The sequence below is a fragment of the Alosa sapidissima genome, chromosome 18, assembly GCF_018492685.1.
Source record: "Alosa sapidissima isolate fAloSap1 chromosome 18, fAloSap1.pri, whole genome shotgun sequence".
Lineage (NCBI taxonomy): Eukaryota > Metazoa > Chordata > Actinopteri > Clupeiformes > Clupeidae > Alosa > Alosa sapidissima.
The window spans coordinates 15,358,709-15,381,372 of record NC_055974.1 but is presented as its reverse complement, the minus strand read 5'-3'; the positions used below and the strand labels follow the sequence as shown (position 1 = coordinate 15,381,372).

Here is a 22,664-nt window from a genome sequence, read left to right as displayed (position 1 = left end):
GATCAGTAGGCTAGTTATACTCAAACTACTTGTGCACGTAGGCTATGGAAGATTGGTCAAATCTAGCAAGAATGAAAGTTTAAGTGAATGACGTGAAAGTGAAAGTAAGACATTTGAAAGGCCAACGAAAGTTGCTTTTGATAGTGCAAATGCTTACAAAACTTGTGCTCTAAATAGCGATTCTGTTGTCTTTTGAAAGGTTCTCTTATTGACGCATTGAACTGCAATTTGGATTAACACCTGCTTTTACAAGGCAGAAGTGGGGCAGCCGTGGCCTACGTGTTAGCGCTTTGGACATGTAACCGGAGGGTTGCCGGTTCGAACCCCGACCAGTAGGCAAGGCTGAAGTGCCCTTGAGCAAGGCACCTAACCCCACTGCTCCCCGAGCGCCGCTGTTGGGATTAATGTGTGCTTCACCTCACTGTGTGTTCACTGTGTGCTGAGTGTGTTTCACTAATTCACAGATTGGGATAAATGCAGAGACCAAATTTCCCTCACGGGATCAAAAGAGTATATATACTTATACTTATACTTAAGTATTTAGGCGCAGAACAGACGTGCGTTTTCAGGAGCAGTCTTTGTACATACAGCGGAATACTTAATTAGGCACTCTTTACACTTCCCCTCCCATCTTTTTAGGCTAAACTCCCACTTTCTTCTGGATCCTCCAATGAATGTATATGCATAACACGAAAAACGCAATGTGCTATTTTCAGCTCCCGCGACAGGCAGTTTGCGCTTTAACATCTTTGCAGCCTGTTTGTACATACCTCGCAATGATTTTACATGCACGTTGCGAAACAAATACGCCTGAAGTGGGCGCAAAAGCGTTAGTACATCTGGCCCTGACTGCATCGGGAAAAACACTGTTCACCAAGTCATGATGATAAGAGCGGCGCAGCACAGCATCAGTTTGTAATGTTAGTGTAATGAGTGTAGGCTAATCTTGGGTAATGTTATGTATGAAAACTGATATTATTGGTATAGGTTGGCATTGCTGTTGGACATGTACAGCCTGATGCCCCCACAACAATATTGTGTGCCTGTCCTAATTCTGAAGCAGTGGCCACCGTGACAAAATGAAGAGGAAACACTAGAAAGTTAATGTTTTTGCAATAAACTAGTCTACATCAACACAATATGTGAAGTGAAACTGGACAGCCCTAATAACCTCTGTTAACCTCTCGCTGACAGAATGCATGAGGAACAATACATTAAAACACTGTTTACTGCACAGCAGCAGTTTGTGATGTTTACTGACGGCTCCCACACAGTGCTGGATACGTATCCTGTCCACTTTACATAGGCTTATGTCATCCGTTGCCGAACTGAATTGTGGGTCCGTTGCGTCACGTTGCTCCCGTCGCTCGCGTCGAAGAGTTCAGCTGCACCGACGGACAACAACAGACGGCACCAGCCAATCAAATGACGGTTATAGGCCTACTTCAAGGCATTTGCATAGTAGGCTACACACCACGACCGTCAGGAAGACCCACTAGCATGAGTTGACGGAACACAACTGTGTGTGGGAGCCGTAACGGGGAGCAACGCGACGCAACAGACCCACAATTCAGTTCGGCAACGGATGACGTAAACCCATGTAAAGTGAATGGGATGCGTCTCCAGCACTGCAACCCACGCAGCTGTGTGTGGGAGCCGTTTGTGTAGGCTACTCTTAAAGGTGCGATTTGTAGGATTGTTACCGAACGTTCTGCAGGCCAAAATCAAAACACTGGTGAACGTTCTCAAGACTACCAAAAGCGAGCCTCTTCTGGGTTGCCAGATGTAATTAAGACTTAGCTAACGTTAGTTGACCTGCAGCTGCTTTAACGTTTCTCCAACCATGACCCAGCTACACATTACGGAAACAGTGAAAACAAAAAATACCTCTCTAACCAACGTAACATATTTATCTGAAGTTAGCGATGCAGATGAAGTTTAGCCTAGGCTACCTGTTGTGGAGAAATATGGCCAGCTCTGCGTCAGACTTGATATTCTTCGTTTGATGAAGACGTCACCATCTCAGGAAGCTCCTCCGATGTCCACTTAATTTGTTTCTTGTTTAAATTTTGGAAATTTGCCTGCCTCTCGTAGGCGTTCATGACTACAACGGACAGCTGTTGACAGTTGGCCTTTACTAATTTGGCAACCCAAATAGGAGGACGCGCTAGCCCATTATTAATACGCTATTCTAGAATGAATCGTTCAAAACATAAACGAAAATTCCAAGACATTCCGCCCCGTAACTCATTTTTTTCATGGGTTTTACGGGTTAGAGTATAATGTTGTCAAATAAGCCATTACTTCAATTCATCGTGTTTCCTTACTCTCTGACAACATATGGTGATCATTTTTGGAATGGTTACAGTTTATTTTCCATTATTTCCTACATACTGAACCTTTAAGTAATGTCATGTATGTGCAGCAGGATGGACTGCTTAGCACCAGATTGGTTGCAATTAACTTGTTTTCCTTGCCCCGCCCCCCTTTGCTTAATTGAGTGCGCCTGAAAAGGCTGTCAATGCCTTATAAAGGGGGTAGAAGAGAGGCCATATTTGGGAGAGGGTCTTTTGGGTGCGTGATCTCTGGACGGTTGTCACCCCGGTTCCACAGGCTCTGGCAAGTAGCATGGCTGTTTTGCAGCACTCCAGTATTTAGAGTCGCTCGCCCGGTGCACTGGTATGCTACATTTAGTACTCTCCCCGTCATGACTAATGTCTTTCAGGTCAGAAAGTAAAATGTTGTCATTACTTTTAGCACCCTGCCAAAGGTGACTGCTTCCTGGTCACTTGTACTCCATGTTGACCAAAGTGTGGTAGGTTCCTTTTAGTTTTATTTTATGATTTTAAGTAACTGAGTGGCTCATTGTACTGTTCTCTACTCCTGTAGACCTGAGCTCGGGTGGAAGCCAATAAACGAGACAGTTCTGTTTCTGCCCTTTTATCAACATTGTGGTGTGTGCAGGTGTGTAGTGGGCGTTGGACGTGGGGGAACGCCTACCCCCCACTTCTTGGAGCATTGTTTTGACCATTTTAATAGGCGTTTATTAATATAATAAGCATTTTTTACCAGTGATAACAATAAGTGCGTGCATCACACAAACGTCTGTAATTAGGCATCTTTGTCAAAAAATTTGATACAAGGATGATCATGCTGTAGCACTCCACCATGCGTAAAGGCAAACTATGCGGCTCGTCGTTCCGTGTTACCCGAAAGTGGCTAGAAAATCGTAGATTATACAACTGCCTGTATCCGAATCTAGCAAGCATCTTCATGGCCCACTGTTGCAATTCCTTCGATTGTGTTTTGCAGAAAGCAGGTAGGCTAGTCCAGTGGTCAAAATGTTTTCCTGTTTAGCCCTACTGTTTTCTGCTGGTAGTATTCCTGTGTGTCTGAATATATGTATTTGTGTATCAGTTCAGGATTGTCTTTTGTTTGCCATTTGCCAATGGCTTGTTAGGTGTTTGTGTGTAGTACTTTGATTTGTGTCCTTCCTTGTATTTGTGATTGTTTGGTGTGTTGGGCTGTCCGTTCGGGGGAACTCCTTTTAGTGGTCGCTACTCCCCTCATTGTGTGCTGTGCTGTGTTTAATGTAGCTAGTACTACTGTTAGCCCACCCCTTTTTGTTCGTGTCGGTGTGGACTTTTTTTTTATTGAGTTTTCCTTGCTCGGGGAATCACATCATTTACATCGGTTATAATTTAAGGTCAGAAAATAACAATTCTTAAAAAATAACAAGTATTTTGATGGTTGAAGCAGTACATTAGATCTCATCAGGTGTCTTGTAATGTACATTTCTATATGCATTCCCCCTGATATGAATGCATGTGAACATACATTCACACCCGCACACACCCACACACAAACATACATACATACACACAGCCAGATATCTATATGCAAGCGCATATACAGAAATGCATAGATGTGCAAGTACAGTACAACCTTAGATTCTTGTATGTATACGCAAGCACATGCAGTACATACAGGCATACATACATGCATACGGAAATGCATACATACACAAGTGGCTACATACAAATATATATATATTGTAACGTCGGCGTCTTTTGGACTGAGTGCTAGCCTCCCAGAATGCAATGTGTGTGAATGCTGGTTTGTGTAATGTCGGTTTTAGTTGGTGTAATTGCGTTTTCCTTGTCATGTATGTGTTAGCTTGTGTAGTCTTTCTTTAGGTTGTACCTCATATTTTTTGCCCGGTGTATTGTATGTGACTACCCTGTTCGTGTATTGTGCTTGTTTTATTGACTTCCCTTTTGTTTCCTATGTAATGGTGTCTTGGTATGTGTGTGATTCCCGCTTCAGCTAATAAACCTTTGATTGGACAACTGTGTGTCGCATCAAATCGTTACAATATATAAACACTAATTTACAATATCTCATATATACAGACATACTGTACAGGCCACAAGTCTATCTACACATGAATGTATACATACATGCCTTCGTACATACATACAGTACATACCTAGACTATGCTTCTTCTATAGACATTGATTATATTAACATAAGATAAGAAATGTGCTATCATCAGATCACTATTACATTTGAAACATAGATCACAGTCAGCATTTATCATGTGATCTAACTATATCATGCAATATTACTATAGATTAAATACCTTTGTTCGATTTGTTTTTTAATTTTGTGTGGAACACTTTTGATTGCCCTCTTTGGGGTACAGCACCCATTTGCAGGGTTACCTGCCTAGTCAAGTTAGAGATGATCCTTACTGTCATCAGTGCACCAAAACAAACTTTTTTTGTTAACGTTTTGCCTATAGCGAATTGAACCGAAGCTCATAGGCTAACAAGACATCCACATGAATTGTTAACGTTAGCCTACGTTAAGCCTACGTAAACCACACAATAACAATACAGCATGTTTCTGATATTTGACAGAGTAAGCATATTAACAGTTTTATTTTGAATTGTCAAAAGTAGTTAATATACTTCATTTATCAGCATCAATTCAGTTAGTATAAGGTAGAGTCAAATGTCCCTTAGGTTTTTCCCCTTAGTTAGGTCGTTTGTGCACAGTTTAAGGGATTTCTTACAAGATAAGGACAAAACCTTAAATAGCCTACTTAAGGGAAAATGTTAAGGAAACCTTAAGGACAACACTTAAGGGTGTTTGTCCAACCGTTTTTATTTTAAGGGACCCTTAAATCAGATTTTAAGGAGAAAACTTAACTCAAGGTGCTTTGTGCAACCGGCCACTGTTTTACAAATTCAGGGCCAGTTAATATAAATCATAAAATATTATAAATAGGCTACATCACGTTTTGTAGTGACCTTTCGCCGGCTCCGTAAGGTGGCGTTAGTTTGTGCACATTTTTGAAGGCCTATAGGCTACGTTTTGATTTCTTGAATGCGGGTCAATGGGAGCCGTAAATCTCAGACTAGCGGTGACCAAATACATTTGCCGGATAGCCTGACGGCGGTGTGATTTCTCGCAGAAGTGAAAATGAAACCATTTTACCCGTCATTTTGTGCAGGCTAACGATTTTGTGCAGGCTTACGATTTACGAACACAGGTAAGTAGGCCTAGGCTATTCTTATCATATTATTGTTAGGCCTATGTTAAGGTGTAGGCTAAATTCACATTTTGGTAGAATAGGCCTAGCCCATCTAAGCAATGCATTAGACTACTCAAACGGTTAATTTATAAACACGTATTAGCCTTTGGTCAAGATGTCGACTTAAAACGTGTTCGACTGGCTTCGTCTACCTAAGCTAAACAGTTTTTTGGCTAGATTTAATTAGCAAGGACATTCATAAAACGCATCGCAAAGGATTTGTCAATCGTCCCGTAGATCCTAGGCTAAAACACAAAATAATGTTCGTATTCGTAATAGGATATATGTATTTCAGATCCGTAATAACCAATTCAGTGTAGGGCCTAGGCTAAATCTATGGGAGATTTTACATGTGTGTTCAGATCCGTCAAACAATGGCGACTTGTTTGAACAGCTACAGTTCGATTTGAACGATTTTGAACCATTGACTGAATATATGGAAATGACTTGAACAGTTCAAGTGGAATTCCAAGCAGTAGGCTAGGCTAACCCTTTGGCCCACACGCCTGTAGCCTAGTAGGCTAGGGGCAAAGATTCTATAGTTAACTAATGGCCTCCTTACACCAAACAACTTTGACAAGATTTGGGAAAGATTCTTGAAAGATTGGAGTCTTTTGAGTAAAGTTTGAATGGGGGGGGGGCATTAGTTGAAAGACTACAATCTTTCAAGAATCTTTCCCAAATACTGTCAAAAGTTGTTTGGTGTAAGGTGGCCATAAGATGAATAAGACGATTCACCAATGGAACGAAATGGCACTAGTTCCGGACTCCTAAATAGGCGTGTCAAAACAGAAACATTTCTCTGAATAAGCAATAATAACATATAAATGCAATTGTGTATAACACGGGTTTCCTGTTTACCAACAAAACTAGTTGTGCGCGCAGTCGTGGGGCAGAAGACGCTTGGTGGCCGTCCACAACGTTATAACAGAGAATGTCTAATAAGGGGAGAACTGCCACTCTCGGAAAACTTCCGGTTTCTGAACTGGTTGCAGTGTCTTCTGTGGTTCCACATGAGGGCGCTCGTCCACGAGTGCAGAATGCATAGAGGTCTATGGAGCTGTACCCCTCAAAATCCACTTTTTTCGGGATATAATTTTTTTTCAAGTAATTTGAATATTGTATTCGAAAGGGGAGGCAAAGAAAATACACTTGGTGGAGTATTATATTTTTTAAAGTCACTTAATTGTTCTAGAAAGCCTTTCAAACCTGTCAATGACGTCACTCATTAGCACAATGCTAGCGTGTTATGGGCAACAACAACCCAAACTGTAAGAAATCAAAAGGACATAAGTACTCGTTCATTCAACTTTTGACCTATAACCCATGTTGAAGTTATAAACTACAATCAAATCTGAGATTTGTCAACGACAATCAGGTGAAAGAGACAAATTTAGCCGTCTAGCTCCATTGACTCCCATTCATTCTGCACTCATGGCGATCGCCCCCAGTGGAAATCTGGTGGAACTGCAACCAAAATTCGGTACAATGGGACTTAATACGGAGTGGCCAGGCTCTCCGTAGACGGGCTTTGGTTATAAACTTAACCTAAATTCATACTTTGCAGTCACGTGATTACCATGGATACCTGGTGGGCAAGAAACGCTAACAAAATGGTGACGATCAGTGGCCAGCCAGGGGAATTGCAGCCTTGCAGATTTCCAATACTACAATCAATTAACTATAGACCATATGTCACCAAATGTTAAAATAGATATCAAGAAAAGATTAACATAACGTTAATCGGAACGTGTGATCCATAACGTTACACAGCACCCGCTGATGTTTTCATTGCTTTGAAGCTGGCAAAGTCTCTATCATACCAGACTTGGAGTTTGGAGATATTTACATATATCTTATAGAGAATCCGTCACCTTACACCGCACAAAAAATGAAAGCCTACAAAAGTACAGATAGCTATCTTTTTTTCAAGAGTGGATGGGTTAACAACGCTGTCGTATGGGAGGCATATCTTCATAAAAGGTGAGTGTTACTAGTTAGCTAGCTAATGTTACCCGTATGCTAATGTTTGCATGTTTGTAGCTATAAGTTACACAAAGTGACATCTGTTCCATCGTGTGATGAAGTCTTCTAAATATCTGAATATGTACACCCTGTCTGCCGGCGAATGACAGCTTGATAAGTAGGTAAAAAAACCTATGCCAACTGTATCATATATTGCAGGATGTCAACATTGTAGCCTACCTGTGCTTATCCACTCCACATAGCATCAGACAACAGACAAGAGCAGTTGGGGCAGCGAAATGCGTATAATCCTGTTAGCAATCTGTTAGGTTGTAATGTAGTAGTAATAATTATACGATTGTATGCATGCAAAGTAACTGTAAGTAATAAGTAGACGCAGTACAACAGTAACGTGTCATTCATTCACCATGTATTCTTCTTCTCATATCAAATCACGTACAGATGATAACGCGTTCTCGCCACCTACTGGCGAACGTGTAAGCACGTTTATGTTAAGATTACACGATTGACATGAAACATAACATCAGCGAATCATAAGTCTGAAATTATGCACGTCAACTGTCTCTATGACAGGAAAATGTATGACCGTCACTTAGAAGTGAAACCCAGCTAGACACACAGCTTGCAGTTCATCTGATTTGTCTACCCACGTGATGCCACATGTAAACATATGGTAACCTAATTAAAAAAAGGAAAGAAATGTGTAGCTTTAAAACAGTGGTCCCCAAACTACGGCCCACGGGCCGGATACGGCCCGCCACCTCATTTTGGGTGGCCCCCCAAAACATGTCCGTGGTATATAGCAACCGGCCCGCACGGGAGTACGACATCATCAAACTATAACCTCCGCAATTTCCCCCATTCATTCTCTATGGCGAGTCTTAACAGTACACATGTAATACTCTTTTTGTCCACTGGTGGTTGTTTTGGCGCTGTTTCGCGTTTGCCATCAAAAATGGAATGAAATGTAGGCCTATCTGCAAACAATGTAATGAGGCCTATCCTGACTGCATCAGTGCTCAAAGTATTCTAAAAGTTTATCAATGAATTGTTAATAACTAACTAACTTATATTCAAGTCATTTTTCTGGGACTTTCTGGGATAATTATTTTTATTTGTTCAAATGTTGAATGGTGGTCATTTCAGACCACTTCAGTACTTCATAAAATTCTCATAGTTTGAGAACTTTACATTTTCAGAGTTCAGAGTTCACACATTTTTAATGAAATATACTTTTGGGACTACCTGCTAATACTTTTGGGAATGCAAAAGTCTTTTTATTAGTATTATTTAATTTGAGTTACATTTTACACTGATATGGCATGATGGCAATATAAACACAGCTAACAATGGTATTAAATTGCAAAAGCCTATAGATTAAATGGAATGGAATATTCAACTAAGGTAGACTGCTGTTGTTCACAGCACTAAGCTATTTATGGTTACTGATATACTCCGAGTCTCTGGCCCTCTCTTACAGCCAGGCATAGTAAGCATCCAATCGCACAACAACTATCTGGCATGTTATTTACACCTCAAAACACCAACTTTTGTATAGTAAAACTGGCGACGTCCTGGCCAGATCCTAGACTAATTTACTGGATTTCATTGCTGGAGAACGACGTTCTTGCCCGCCAGCCAGTGGTTGTGACGTCACGTGCAAAGTATGAATAGTCGGCTGCTGTAAGCTACAATCGGATTTTTTTGTATACCCCTGTTGTCTCAATGATGATAACATCTCATTTCAAACTATATTTCAAAGTTTGACGTTCATTTGCATTATTAATATAACATCGTATTTTGTCATTTTTGGCAAAGACATGCATTCCGTTAGGGATATTGAACATATTTAACATTCTCTAACCATCGTGATTTCGAATTGGTGCAGTTTTCAGCACAAAAACTCATTTTATTCTTTTGCTCTTTTGCATTGCTCTATGCTGTTCTAGGGTGCTTTCTGCCTCTTGGTTGTGCACGCATGTTTTCGTGACGTTGCATAGAAATCCATGTATGGTGCTTTCTGCCTCTTGGTTGCGCACGCATGTTTTGGTGATGTTGCATAGAAGTCCATGTTTGTTTGTGATGCCAATGAAACACTCTTTCGGTCACGGAATGAATAATTTCATTTTGCCCCGTTAACCGAGCTAGCTAGCTAGCTAGCTAATGTTAGCACAGTACACGGAAAGTGAATGGGAATGTTCGCTAGCTAGCTAGCAGCTAAGAACTTTGGTTAAACTTATTGTTGCAAACAAAACTGAAATAACATACGTTCAGCAACTTTGTGGTAGTCTACTAGTTCTAGCAAAAAATATGTTAGGTTAGTTTATCAACCATCTCTGAGTCTAGAGCCTCTGAGAACAGGTGGCTGTGCACCAGAGCTTTGAGGAGACAGTGGCAGATCACGAACAAAGCTATTTTTGTCTTTATTTGTTTCGTTGGAAAATACAATTTCAATGTCAGAATGTTAGGGAGACATGTGGCTTGTAGAAAATGGGTTCAAACGTTACATCGCTGAATGTAGGACTATGGGATTGGTCATATTCCGAGAAAATGACCATTTCTCCCATAGGAATACATAGACACTGACTGGACCTCCCGCTAGACTCCTAAATGGGCGTGACAGCTTCGAACCCCATGTCACAACGTGCCAGAATAGGGAGGGAAAGTGAAAACCAGCGCCCCAAGTGGTTGCGTTCCTATCGAATAGCAGCTCCAATGTTAAGTCCCATAGACCTATTTTTAAAAAAATATTGTGAAGCCAAATCAGGGATGTTATCCACCAAAAATATTTTTCAGTGTCTTTACAGTAATAATCTTCTAACTGTGAAAATGTCAGACCCTATTTTGCCTTATTTAAAAAAATCGAAATTGCTCCTTTTGTTTCATAAACGAACTACAAAAGAAGTCACGTGACTTTACCCTTCGACGTTACTCACGGTAGCATGGTTTGTTTATTAGCCTGGTTAGCAATGACACTGAACACTTACTGCCAGCTCTTCATGTGAGTAGAAGCACAACACCAGTTATCCAGACATAAAGGTTATCACCACGCGGTTTACATCACGTTCCGTTATTACAAAAATATGTTAAGCCAGTGAAGAAAATTGCCGTATTGACTTACTGTCTTCGGTAAGGTCTGCTGTAGAGGTCTGCACTCCCGCGGTAGACCCGCGGAACCCGTGGGTCCCGCCGCAAAAGAGTGCGGCGCAGGACAACTTTTGAAAGCTCTTTGTTGGAGCGGGCGGGATGAGAAAGGTGCGTTCGCGGGTGCGGGACAAACCGATGATTCACTGCACTCCCGCAAATTAAATATGTGCGTAAAATTAAATATGGAAATGATTAAAGTAGTGTTCATAACTATAGTTCAGCTGGATGTTCTGTTAGGCAGCATTAAAAAACGGGGTTTAAGCATAACTGAAGGATAGCAGGCCTATAGCCTATAGGCCCTATATTGTCGTTTACTTGGGTTCAATTTGTTCCTGCTGCTCATTGTCAAAACTCAAAATCGAAAGCATGACAGAGGAAGAGGGCACCAGACTAGGCTGGTGGGAGCGGGATTTCATGTTACAGAAGCGGGCGGGAGCGGGACTAAAAATGACACCTTAATGCGGGGGCGGGACAGAATATTGCAGGAGCGGGCGGGTGCGGGACTGAAAAATCAGTCCCGTGCAGACCTCTAGCTCTGCGGAAGATGGGATAACCGACCTAGATGCGAAGGTCACCAAAGTGCATAGAGACATGCTAACACTCACCAAGACAGTGGAATCCATGGAGAATCGTCAACGGCGCCTGAACCTGGTCGGATTGCCAGAAAAAAAACGAGAAGGGCCGCGACCTGGCTATATTCCTTGCCAAGTTGTTACCAAATATCCTTGGTTCAGAAAAGTTTCCGGATTCTCTATCCATCGATGAAGCCTTCAGACTTTCACTTTCTACAAAGACAACAAAAAGACGCACCCCTCCTCCCCGCACAATCCTCATCAAATTCCGTTGGCTGACCGATAAAGATCGAGTGATGGCAGCCGCCCGAGAGAAGAAACCCCTGCAACTTAAAGGCAATCGATTGATGTTCTTTCCCGATCTCCCTCCGGAGGTCCAAGAGCAGCGACGAAAGTTTGACGGGGTAAAGGCTCAACTTGACAACCTTGGCATCAAGTTTGGATTGCAATATCCGGCCAAGATGAAAATCTACCTCGACGGGGGTGAGACCTTAACTCTTAAATTCATAAATAATTCAGTTAGCATTATACCTGGGTGAAGAAGATGGCCTGGGCAAGTTATTGCTTCTTGTCACTCGTCACTTAGTTGCGGTTCTAATCCATAAATCAGTTCCTTTTAGAACGCATAAAACCATCTTAGACCCAATGGGCAGATTTGTTATAGTCAAGGGCTCTCCGCTAAGGCCATCCTTAAAAATATTTTCGTTTGCCGTAACCCGACCGACCCTGTCAATTTAGAACCGACCCAAATATTTATTTTTTTCCCCTTTTAGTCCGACCGACTTGCCGGTTGTAAACTTGCGTTAATACCGACCGATTGTTTTTTTTTTTACTCTAAACAACCAATACAAATGCAATAAAATAATAGTTCTTTTAGTAGGCCCAAGTATTGTGAATATAAATTACCTACATGCAAACGTGGCTCACTTAAAAAAAAAACCTGTGGCGTAATCTCTACACCATTGGTTTTACGCATGTCACTTCGTTTCATTCACACAAACTGATAACGCTGTTACGAAGTTCTGGAAGAACTGTGGCCAGATCTTTTCTCATCCCTTCTCCCCCTAGTCTAGCGGTGACCGTGTCGGAGTATTGAAATTGGTTGTGGTCTATTCAGCATTTCTCAAAATATGGGTCCGCAACATGGAGACTGCTGGTCCGCGGAGTCGTGGAGTGAAATTAGGCCCGGTGCTTCATCTGATAATTTGCTGCGCAGTTGATCAAGAAACCGCGGATCGACGAAAAAAGAAAACAAACGTTTCTGCTATCGATGTCATTAAACATGGAGCCCTGCAATTAAGTGGTGGTATGAGCATTCATTCAATGCGCGTCTGCGCGAGAGAAACTGAAACTAATCGATAACGTTGGTATCAAAGCTCCGCTTCAACCTGTTGGAAGGCTATTTATTTATTTAACGAAACTTAATAGAACGACGTTGTTTTTTGGAACTTCCTTAGAAACAGAGCAGAGACTGTATAATACACTGTATAGCATTGAGTATTGTATAGTCAAATTTCAATATAACGTGGCCAAGAGCTATTGTAGCCTTCTTTCTGGGTACATGTAGATGAGCCCTATGACCCAAAAGTCTGCCATGACCGGGCCTCAGGTCAAAGACGTTTGAGAAAGGCTGGTCTATATAACCTGCATCAGAATGAGGTTTGCAATGGTGCGCCTGAAGGCACGGGTTGAAGACCCAGTCAGTTACGTCACGATATGCACATTTGTGTAAATTCATTCCTAGGTAATCACCATGACCAAAACTGAACTTTTTTTTTTACTTTGAATCTTGAAAAAAAAAATATTGACCTACCTACCGACCCATTTTTAATTTTTTTTGGCTGTTACTGCAAACAAAAATATTTTTAAGGATGGCCTAAATCAGGAAATTATCTTGGCTAATATATATGGTCCCAACAGCGATGATGACTCATTCTTTAATAACTTGTTTATGACCGTGTCTTCTTATCAGGGAGAAATAACAATGGGTGGCGATTTTAACTGCACGCTTAACCCCTATTTAGACAGATCAACAAGAGTGGACCCTTCGCATACCCGATCCTGCAAAACGATTGAGCACTTTATGTCAGAGCTCCACCTCTGCGATATTTGGAGATATAGGAATCCTACCACCCAAGAATTTTCTTGTATTTCAAACACCTACTCGACTCAGTCCCGCATAGATTATTTCTTAATCTCCAAAACGCTGAAAGATTTAGTTTGTGATTGTGGGCATAAAGGTATTGTACTTTCAGACCATGCCCTCCTATTTCTACATTACCGCTATAATTCATATTCGAAAGGACGGTCACTGTGGCGACTTAACCAGAGGTGGCTACACGACCAAGATTTTCTACAATATGTAGAAACTAATATTGATGTCTTCTTCGCTACAAATACACACGAAACATCAGCCTCTATCGGGTGGGAAGCGTTAAAGGCCTATATTAGAGGTCAGATGATATCCTACACGAGCCACATGTCTAACCGGACGCATCTCCTTATGACAGAACTAGAACGTGACATTAAAGACATGGAAAAGGAGAGCGTCATAAATAATACCCCAGAGAATATTCAAAGGCTTGCAGAACTAAGAGCTAAATACAACAACCTAACAGCTAACAAAGCATTATCAAAGATAACCAGGCTGAAGCAAAACTATTACGAACAGGGAGAATCAGCAGGGAAACTATTAGCCTGGCGTCTTAAAACCTTGAGTCAGGAAAAGGCTATCACCGAAATAGAAACTGAAGGTGGGATTACAACGAACACATCAGAAATCAATGATGCGTTCAGAAAATATTATATGAAACTGTATGCTTCGGAAGCTCATTATCCCAATGAGCAAGATAAGTTCTTAGACAAACTACCCATTCCACTCTTGGAAGACGTGGCAAAGCAAAAGCTAGACCATCGCCCATCACGAAAGAGGAAATATTTGAAACTTGTTTTTATGAGCAGTGGTAAATCACCCGGTCCTGACGGACTTCCTATACATTTTTTTAAACGCTTCAAGAAGTGGCTGATTCCACCTTTGTTCGATATGTTAGTTGAATCAGTCGAAGCGGGACAACTACCACCCTCCCTATGCAACGCTACGATATCACTGATATTAAAACCAAACAAGTTGCCCACCAATTGCGCATCATATCGTCCAATATCATTAATAAATTCAGATGCTAAAATAATTGCAAAGGTTTTTGCAAGACGCCTGGAAAAACACCTCCCCTCCTTAATAGTGCCTGATCAAAACGGCTTCATTAAAGACCGCAAAGCCTTTCATAACATCCATAGAGTATTAAATATTATTCATGTGAAGAAGGAATGTACAAATACGGCAATAGTTTCCCTCGACGCAAAAAGTGCTTTCGACATTGTAGAACACGGATATCTGTTTGATATTCTGAGGCGATTTGGGTTTGGCGATTACTTTTGTAGCTTTGTGAAAATGCTGTACCGATCTCCAAGCGCAGCAGTCACAACCAATTTCGCCACATCAGAACCCTTTCAACTACAGCGAGGAACGAGACAAGGGTGCCCCCTGTCGCTCTTTCTGTTTGCATTAGCAATCGAACCACTCGCCATCGCAGTCAGACAAAACACTAATATAACAGGCATCAGACTAGGAGATGCTGAGAACAAAATAGGTCTTTTTGCTGACGATATAGTTTTGTTCCTGACACAGTTACGTGATTCAATTTCTAATCTCCTGAAGTTAATAAATACATTTGGCTCGTTCTCAGGCTATACAGTTAATGAATCAAAGTCGAATATCTTGTTTCTTCATCATTCTGAAAGAATCTCCCCACCAATACAAACCCCATTCACGAATACTAGCAGCTTTACATACTTGGGAATCAAAATTACACCCACACCAGAGGATTTAGTAACTTGCAATTATAAGCCAGTAATAGATGTGACCAATATGATAAAAAGATGGTCAGCAATGCCAATTTCTATGGTTGGCCGAATCAATAGTCTGAAGATGACAATCCTACCTAAATTTTTATACCTATTTCAATGCATACCACTTCCACCACCATCAAACTTTTTTACGAACATGAAAAATGTTTTCAGAGATTTCATATGGAATAACCGCAGAGCAAGACTTCGCCTTACCCTTCTCTATTTGCCCTTTGATAGAGGAGGACTGAAACTTCCTAACCTCAAACTATACTACTGGGCATGTCAACTGTGGACAGCCTCTTTTTGGTTTAAATCTCATTTAAGCCTTTCTTGGGTTGATATAGAGAGATTTACATCTACCAATTTACCTCTTCAACTGTACCTATATTCTGCTAGACCAGGGAAGCTTAAGAAATCCACAGACAATCCCTTTGTAAGAAATACAATATATGTGTGGCATGAGGTCCATAAATACTTGAACGACATTTCTAAGTTATCACAGTTTACTCCCATTTGGGGAAATGAAAACTTCCCACCGGCAACAATGGATAAGGGGTTTAAACTGTGGGCGGATAAAGGTATTGCCAAAATAGCAGACCTCTTTCACAATGGAGTTTTAATGTCATTTGAAAAAATCAAGCAAAAGTTTGATTTGCCTGCTAAGCATTTTTTTCAAATACCTACAAATTCTACCTACCTTATTATACCTACAAGATTTTATTCATAAGACACAAAAGAATATCTCTTTACCCAAACTATCCGCAATAGAAAACATAGCTGTGTGTTTGAGGCAGAGGGGTTATTTCTATGTTTTACAAGACACTGTTACTTAGGACCCAAGATTCCTCTGAGGAAAAGAGACTTGCATGGTGTATTGACCTGAAACAGGAAATAACAGACTCTGAATGGCAAACTGTATGCAAGAAATCACAAACACAAACATGTCATGGCGGTCTCAAACTTATACAGTATAAGTGGGTCATTGTCTATGGTCGTGCACAAAGCTACAAGCCTTCTGGAGAGAGGTTATCCAAGTACTTTCTGCTATAACTGAGACGGACCTCCCTCTCTGTCCTAAACTGTGTATATTAGGACTATTCCCTAAATACATTAAGCTCAACTCCACCAACAGGAAGATGGTCACCCTCTGTTTACTGCAGGCCAGACGGACAATTGCACAAGGGTGGAAATCCACATCCAACATTTCCGAGCGTGAAATGTTGGCTGGAGAACATTGTACAAATTTTGCCAATGGAAAAAATTACTTATTCAATGAAAGGAAAATACTCTGTGTATGAAGATATATGGTCATCCTTTTTGGAATTTGTTGGAGGCCCTCAATTTCTTTTAGCTCTGAACTGACATTCACTGCCTTTATCATGAACCGAATCTGAACAGAATACTGCTATTTGAACTGGAACTGGTGTAAGAAACTCCCATACTATCTACTACCTGTACCATTGTTTGTACTTTTCATTTATTCACTTCTTGTTCCATTTATTTTCTTTGTGTGCATGTGTGTGTATGCACGAGTGTGTGAGTGTTTCGTATTTACTTTTCACATTTGCATTGTTGTTGCTACTTGAAGAAAAACCAAAAAAATAAACATATTTGGAAAAAAAAATATGTAAAGGCAATGTAAAAAAATGTTGTATAGAAATGGATATCAGGGTCGCAGGAGGCACGGGGGACGTGGGGGATATGTCCCACGCAGTGCTGAAGAGACAGCCGTCGTCCCCCTCACTTTTGATAAGGAAAAAAAGCCCTATATATGCTAAATAAATAATAACCTATAGGGTTTGCGCTAACTATGTAAGACTCCCCGTTAACAGCATCACATCACTAACCACAGCCATCTACAGTACTGTAAGACTGCACAATCTCATATTCACTCTGTTGGATATCTGAAGCCAGTTTGTCTACTAACAACCATCATTAGAGATGCTTTTCGTTTGGAGCGGCATACTGGTAGGCCATCAAAAGCATAACATTTTCGGTTTGGTTTGGGATCTAATTTACTTTTGGACTGTTTGATTATATTGCTAAATGTTGGGACTGATGGGCACTGAACTCTGGGAGATATTTGATGGTTCACTGTTATGTTTCATGCAGTTGAAAAAGTGTCGGGATTTCCACCGCTGTTTATTGCGGGACAAGGCAGCAATTGAATAGGGGTTGTGCTGTAATAGAAACCTTTTTGCGTAGCCAAGTAGCCTAAATTGAGTTATTGTTTAATTATGCATGATTTAGTAGGCTACTTTTTATTAAATTCGTAGGCTGGAATGCCTACGAATTTAATAAAAAGTCACGCAACAATTGCGTTAAATGTAGTAGGCTTCAGCCTCTGGCAATTAGCTCGAAAGGGGTGACAAGACAATGAGCTTGAGAGCGTGTGTTGGAGACCCATGGTAGGAAAACGACTTTATTAATCCAACCAACAATATAATAAAATATTAAGAAGAGGTGTTATTTCATTGACTTAAATCGAAGCAATGTCTTCTAGCGCTGGTGGACTGATGGCAATTGTTGGTATGATATAGGCAAATATGGGAACCTGCCTTTATTTGTCCGGCTATAAATAGAATCAATCCCGGGCATAATTTGAGGATTTATGGTAGCCTATCTCCTGCTCAACATGACATTAGCTGTTATGTTTATTGATAACACACTCAACTAGCCTACTGATCAACTCGTTTTCACTAGCCTAACTATAAAATACAAGTATATAGGCCTACCCAAAGTTTTTGTTCTAAGACATTTATTTCAAACATAATTTCAAGACACAAATTGGATACTTCAGTTACCTTGGTGCATAAAACCCAGAGAGTAGGCTACCACACCCCAGAGTGATGGGCCTTTCTTACGCATTCAGTGTGGGGTATAAACAAGCTGAGAATTTAGCGGTGTCACGTCTGGCTGTCACAGACATGGGGAGCTCTTTGAAGCTTGGGATAATGTGGTACAGTTACTACAGTAACAGTATTTTATTTTACTTCTTATGTAATATATATTTTTTTCAATTTTATAAATGCTTTGTTTAAATGCTGTTGGAACAAATAGTAGTTGATTATAAAGGCAACTTTCTGTTGCAATTTTCTGTGTGTTCTGGACTGGTAACTTGTTAAGCCAACATGTTCTAACATTGCACAAATATTAACTGCAGACACATAGTGGAGAGTTGATTTGGTTTATACCAGACAATTTAGGTACTGTAGGCCTAACTAGGCTATTTGATTATGTAGTCTATGTTTGGATCATAGGCATGATGATTCATTCATGGCTTCATAAAATATCAACATCATGTTGCTTTTAGAGTATTCTACCATTGGCCCAAGTAGTGTAAAATAAATCTAAAAAAATTAAATAAAAGTAGAATTGCACATAGCAAGAAGCTGGTCTGAAGGCAGATCTGGCGTTGTGCTCATCTCACAGTTTTGACAATTTTAATCAAAAAATATTTTGAAAACAATCAATGGTATTATCTTAATATTCTGGCAAGTTTAAAATATGATGGTCGAAAGTGGGCCAGAGGTGGCGATCCGATATCTGGAAATCTGATCTCACTATGGGTTTGTGTATACAATTTGGTCCCCCTCACTTTCAAAATATCTCCTGCGCCCCTGATGGATATTAACTCTTAACCGACAGGGCCAAAATAGGCCAAAAATGACTCCTTTGATATTTCATTCTGCTGTGGGTGACCTAAGCATATCTCAAAGGAACTATCCATTTTCTCTTGAAGCCAGATAGTTAGGCTACACAAATATATGTTTGACATGACAATTATGTATTATTTATATATGCTAATTAGCATAAATTAGCATAACATCCAACATATTCCGGGCACATTTTTTGAGTTTGTGAAGCTCTACAGCTTCAACACAACATGTTATAAAAAAAAAAGTGAAATAGCAGAAAGTTGCATTTACCTGTTGGCTAAATAAATACCAAGTTTGGTAGCAATTGGGTGAAAGGAACTCTAAATAACTAATTTTGAAATTATGTATACAGACGAGCCTAAATAACCATAATATAGTTTTATCAAAATTAGTTGCAATATCAATACAATCACATTTGTATCAAAAATATAACTTACAATTTCATCTCATACATATTATTTTGGTTAATAATCATGTTTTTTTGTGGTCAATGTGTAATATTCATGTTAACACAGTTTAGATTGTTAAAACAGATGAACAGTTAAAATGACCCAACAGAGTCAGTGTTGCTGAAAATAACCCAACAGATTCAGATACCTCCCACACAGAGTTACACTACAGATTTGGCCCCTACCCTCTCACACCACACATATGTACTGTTAAAAACAGATGAACAGTTGCAGTGACCCAACAGATTCAGTGTTGGTAGTCCTTGCTATGAAAAATCGCAAAACAGTTCCTTTCCCTTGTCAGATGAAGATACCTCCCACACTGAGGTGCACTGCAGTAAGAATGCACCTGCTTTTGCCCCCTGCCCTCTCTGTAACACACCACACAGTTTTGTTTTATGTCATTAGAAAACATGGGCATATGTACTGTCTCATATTGATCCGGAGGGGGGGAAGGGGTGCTGTACTTTTAAGAAGGGGGCTCATCATACTCCACTAAACCACAGAGTTGCCGTACTAGCTCCTCTCTAAAGTCCACTAGACTGTACTTTGAACACCTCTGTAACTCCTCAATGTTAGGAAGATCGGCCTGCTGCTGTTTGAAGAGCAAGTAACAGCAATGTCAATTATATGGAAGAATAGGGTCTTCCATCAACGTGTACATTTACGCAGAACATTATGTGTTGCTAGAATCTGATCTGACCGATCGACACCATTCATGTACATGTTATACCTTTTTATTGCCTGTGGTTGTGGCACAGTTATAGCTGCCCACTTGTCATTTGTCTTTGATTTCCTTTGTACTTCCAAAACATTGTTGGCATGGTCTTTTGTCGTTAGAAGAGACACAACTTTATTATCCTTCCACTGAAGTGTAAGAACAGGACCATCCCTTTCCCAGCGCATAGCTCCTCGAGACACTCTCTTACCCCACTTTTTTCCATTTGTCAGACATTTAGGAAACTTTTTCTGTCATTGACAGTTCCAGTGCTTGGCACACCCAGAGCAAATAAGTCCTTCACAAGTTGAAATGATGTGTAGAAATGATCAAAATAAAGCAAATATCCTTGGTTGATAAAAGGTTGAATCAGTTTCATTACAACATCATACCCAAGTCCATGTTGACTAATCTCTGCCCCTGCTGCTTTTCCGATGTAAATGTCAAAGTCTAACGTGTACCCATTACAGCTATCTGCTAAAACCCATAATTTTATTCCCCATTTAGTTGGTTTGTCTTTGATGTATTGCCTTATACCTGAACGGTGCCTGGATTTAACCATTCTCTCATCAATTGCAAGATTTTGACTAGGCTGATACAAACTGAGACATCTGCATTTAAAATCATTGACAAAAGAATGTACTTTTCTGAGCTTATTGCCAGGTGTTTCAGTGTTTGGATCTACAATGTGTAGCAAAGCCATAAGGGCCTTGAAGCGTGTTTGTTGCATCATACTCCGTGCCCAAAGGCCATGATACAAAGATTTGATACTCCAGTATTTCACACTATCTGAGGTAACTCTTACCAGACCAAAATAAATTAGTAATCCAATGAGTCTGTACATTTCCTCAGGGGTTGTCTCTTGCCAGCTGCCACCAGGGCCTGTGTAGGTGTGGTGTGATCCCCCTACAATGTGAGTGTACGCATATGCATTTGTGTGTGTGCAGATGTCCACAACCATTTTCAGAGTGAAAAACAACTTAAAATATTCTACAGCAGTGGTCATCAAATGTCTGAGGTGAAATCCCCCGATATGAGCACCAAGCCCTTTGTCCACGTCCACGCATACCTCCATGTCCTCGTCCGCGCATACCTCCACGTCCTCGTCCACGTATACCTCCACATCCTCGTCCACGTCCTCCATGTCCTCGTCCAGCAGGAGCTTCCTGACGAAATTCATTTTCAGTTGTAGCATCACCAATCATTGTCACAGTCTCACTATCATCAGGGTCACCGGAAGGATCTTCATCTTCAGCACTAGAAGGGTCTTCATCACTACACCAGAAAAAAATGATGGTTATAACAGGTCTGCAATAACAAAAAGCTGTAATCTTATCATAATGTAGTCAAACATTTCATCAGTGTCTGAGTTGCTGTAACCAGCTCTCAGAAGCAAACAAACAGATAACGTACAGTGGGCATCGCTTTCAAATGGCCACTTCAGTCGCACATTACGAGGCGTGAAGCTGCGTGAAGCTTTAGTACCACTTTCAGCCACTGTGCGTCGCTCTGCCACTGTACATCGCTCTGTCAGTAGCCTGACTGCCTCCCCTTCTGAAAAAGCAGGAGGCTAGGCTACCTTTAAACGTAATTGTTACCGATAGGAATCCCAGCCTACGAATTCAATAACAAAATAAATCGTAATTAAACATTACCTCGATTAAGGCTACTTGGGTATGGCTTAAGGCTTGACTACACGGTGGTAGCGAAAATCGAAATCTGCTTTTGATAGCCTACCGGTGCCGCTCCACAAAACGAAAAAATATCTTAATTTGCTGTCTATGTTATTGTCAGTGTTGGGGGTAACGCAACTACGCAAATCAAAACAGTGTCTTAATTTGCCCTACTTCTTGACTGCAATGTAGTCAATTGACTGCTTGACATGTCATTTTTATTTTTCTGTACAATAAACAAATACATCTGCTTTATGCCGCAGAATTACATTCATATTTGGCTGACTGCAGACGCGGCACTTCCCTCCCCATATTCCAAGATTGTAGCCCATACAAAAAGCACTTCATACTATCATAAAAAAATCGTTAAAACGAATAGCTATTTGCAATTTGACAAAACACTGGTCCTCATTTTGCGAATGCGAGGACGATATGAGCCTGTTGCAGATTTAGTTAGATGTCCGAGTCACGCATAATGTTTGAAAACCACTGGCTCGTAATCACAATAATTATGACCGCCGCGCAGCGAAGCGGCGGTCATATAGGTTTAGTCAGATTTTTTAATTTTTTTTATTTTTTTTTTTCTTTTTTTTTTTTTTCTTTTTTTTTTTTTTTTTCTTTTTCGCATGCCCAAATTTCCGTCAATGATTCCCGGGACACTGAAAGACCGGGGTACACGAAACTTGGTGGGCATGTAACCCCACATGGATAGCATGGAACCATCGTTTTTCGTTTTGATCTGTAGCCCCCCCGCTGGACTGGACCCCCCGAAAGGAGGGTAGGGCAGACACAGTTTTCTGTGAATATCTCGAAAACCGTAGGGTTTAGGAGGACCTTTTTTTTTTGTATGTTGATCTCAAGGGGCCATGTCAACCCATTCCATAACCACTCATTTCATGTATAGCGCCACCTAGTTAAACACAAAAAAGTAAAAATGAGGTGTTGTAATTGAAGG

General features: G+C 40.6%; 1 protein-coding gene across 5 annotated transcripts in view; it reads left to right on the top strand.

Moving 5' to 3' along the window:
- The first annotated feature begins 2,029 nt into the window (after window positions 1-2,029).
- LOC121690139 overlaps window positions 2,030-22,664 on the top strand; it is a 70,507-nt gene continuing 49,872 nt past the window's right edge. For 3 of the 5 annotated variants that reach the window (XM_042070543.1, XM_042070546.1, XM_042070547.1), the window contains exons 1-2: window positions 2,030-2,040; window positions 5,454-5,557. The gene's annotated coding sequence lies outside the window, so the exon portion shown is untranslated. Of the gene's footprint in view, window positions 2,041-5,453; window positions 5,558-7,310; window positions 7,583-22,664 lie in introns of those variants that run through there. The other 2 variants (XM_042070545.1, XM_042070544.1) reach the window with 2 other exon arrangements.